This window comes from Aplysia californica, unplaced genomic scaffold (genome assembly GCF_000002075.1).
Source record: "Aplysia californica isolate F4 #8 unplaced genomic scaffold, AplCal3.0 scaffold01087, whole genome shotgun sequence".
NCBI classification, from domain to species: domain Eukaryota; kingdom Metazoa; phylum Mollusca; class Gastropoda; order Aplysiida; family Aplysiidae; genus Aplysia; species Aplysia californica.
In genome coordinates, this window is record NW_004798357.1 from 135008 (window position 1) to 137635 (window position 2628).

Consider the following 2628-nt stretch of genomic DNA (forward strand, 5'->3'; position numbering starts at 1 on the left):
GGGGGGGGGGGGGACACAACAAAAAAAAAAAAAATATATTCTTTCAAATCTCTCTCTCTCTCTCTTTCTCTCTCTCTCTCTCTCTCTCTCTCTCTCTCTCTCTCTCTCTCTCCCTCTCTCTCTCTCCCTCTCTCTCTCTCTCTCTCTCTCTCTCTCTCTCTCTCTCTCTCTCTCTCTCTCTCTCTCTCTCTCTGGGTAGTTGGCGGGTGCTCTAGTGTGTTTTTCTTTTTCTTTCCTATCAAACATCTGTCGTCGTTATCTTTCCTCCTTTTTTTGTGGTGTATTTAGAGTTGGGCCAGGCTCGCTGTATAAATTCCGTGCCCGCGAGTAACGAATGGTTCGCAGGTACATGTAATTTACATTATGTACGCTCGCAAACGAAAGGACGGGTAACGAACTGTCGGGTGCGAAGATTCAGTAGCTGCACCTCTGGCGCACAGAGTCAGTCAGCTGTTCGATTAGCGAGCCGGTGAACGAAGGGCGGACGTTCTAATGACATCGAGTCGAATGTAGCTTTTTAAACTCTTTTCTGTGTCATTCGCCGATATGCCAGCACTTCTCGCTGTTCCCTTTCACCGCGTGGTGGAAATTGGTGGTGCACCAGGTGTTAACCCACAAACAAACAAGCCCTGTGTCCGCGGGCGATTGATTGCCCAACACCAAGACGCTCAGAGTAAGGACGTATAGCCCGAACCTAGCCCAGAGCCCAAAGAGGTTTATAATATAAAGAGAGCAAAGCTTCCCTTCAAGTGTTAGCGCGATAGACGTTCTGACGTCACCCATGCGGAGTTTGTGACATCGCTCCTTGTCGTGAACAGAGTGGACAACTACTCAAGTAGGCCTACGGGTCTGTCTGGGAGAGCCATTGTTGTAGTTTAACTAATCTAGTGTTGATTTAACGTGTGTTGGTTAGATGACCGTTTCTCTTATTTTGTGTATAAAACTCTGTCGTCTTTGTGGTTGTTATGCAGTTGCGCGCGCCGTAATACCTTACTAAAACACATCTTTGTCGCTGTTAGTGACGCATGGGCGTGCGATTGTGTGTGCTGTCACTGCACTTTTTCAGGGGACTGTATCGTAGAACAAAGTCGTTCTCCTTATTGATTGTTGGGTTGGTCCCCTTGCTTGTGTGGCTAAAATTTGGAAGGGGGTGGGGTGGGCGAAAACACCTACATAAAAAACAGCCAAGTAAATAAGCTCCACAAAGAGACATTTTTCAGATAGAGGCAATTTTTTAAGCCCGCCTTTCCACCAAACCAGATATCAGATTGATTTCCCAACGCCTAGACGCTCAGAGTAAGGACGTATAGCCCGAACCTAGCCCAGAGCCCAAAGAGGTTGGTTTATAATATAACGAGAGCAAAGCTTCCCTTCAAGTGTTAGCGCGATAGACGTTCTGACGTCACCCATGGGGAGTTTGTGACATCGCTCCTTGTCGTGAACAGAGTGGACAACTACTCGAGTAGGCCTACGGGTCTGTCTGGGAGAGCCATTGTTGTAGTTTAACTAATCTAGTGTTGATTTAACGTGTGTTGGTTAGATGACCGTTTCTCTTATTTGGTGTATAAATCTCTCTCTTTGTGCTTGTTATGCAGTTGCGAGCGCCATAAAACCTTACTAAAACAAATCTTTGTCGCCGTTGGTGACGCATGGGCGTGCGGTTGTGTGTGCTGTCACTGTACTTTTTCAGGGGACTGTATCGTAGAACAAAGTCGTTCTTTCTTGATTGTTGGGTCGGTCCCCTTGCTTGTGTGGCTAAAATTTGGAAGGGGGTGGGGTGGGTGAAAACACCTACATAAAAAACAGCCTAAGAATTTAGATACTTGACGATTGTATAGGTCTCCACAAAGAGAACATTTTTCAGATAGACATAATTTTCGAAGCCCGCGTTTCCACCAAACCAGAAATCAGATTGATTGCGCAGAGCCCAAAGAGGTTTATAATATAACGAGAGCAAAGCTTCCCTTCAAGTGTTAGCGCGATAGACGTTCTGACGTCACCCATGGGGAGTTTGTGACATCGCTCCTTGTCGTGAACAGAGTGGACAACTACTCGAGTAGGCCTACGGGTTTGTCTGGGAGAGCCATTGTTGTAGTTTAACTAATCTAGTGTTGATTTAACGTGTGTTGGTTAGATGACCGTTTCTCCTATTTGGTGTGTTGTTTCTTGAAAAAAACTTTCTCTTTGTGGCTGGTATGCAGTTGCGAACTAAAACATATCTTGGTGGGTGTTGGTGACGCATGGGCGCGCGATTGTGTGTGCAGCATAGAGTTATCTCCTTTTTAAACTAGTAGTCGTGTAAATAAATCTACGGTGTGCAGTCACTGTGCTTTTTCAGGGGACTGTATCGTAGTACAAAGTCGTTTTCCTTCTTGATTGTTGGGTTGGTCCCCTTGCTCGTGTGGCCCTCCCCCGTATCTTGTCTCTCCCCCCCCCCCCCCCCCCCCCTCATTTTCTGTTTTTTTTTTTTTTTAAGCACTAAGACAAATACAAAGGAAAAAGAAAGAATCTGCTTAGCTAGCTACAATGTCTGAATGTGTGTTTTTTTTTCTTGGAGTCTATGTATTATATAGCCCGATCTAGATCGAGGGTTGTAGTTTTTATATATATTTTATTCAGTGGATCCCC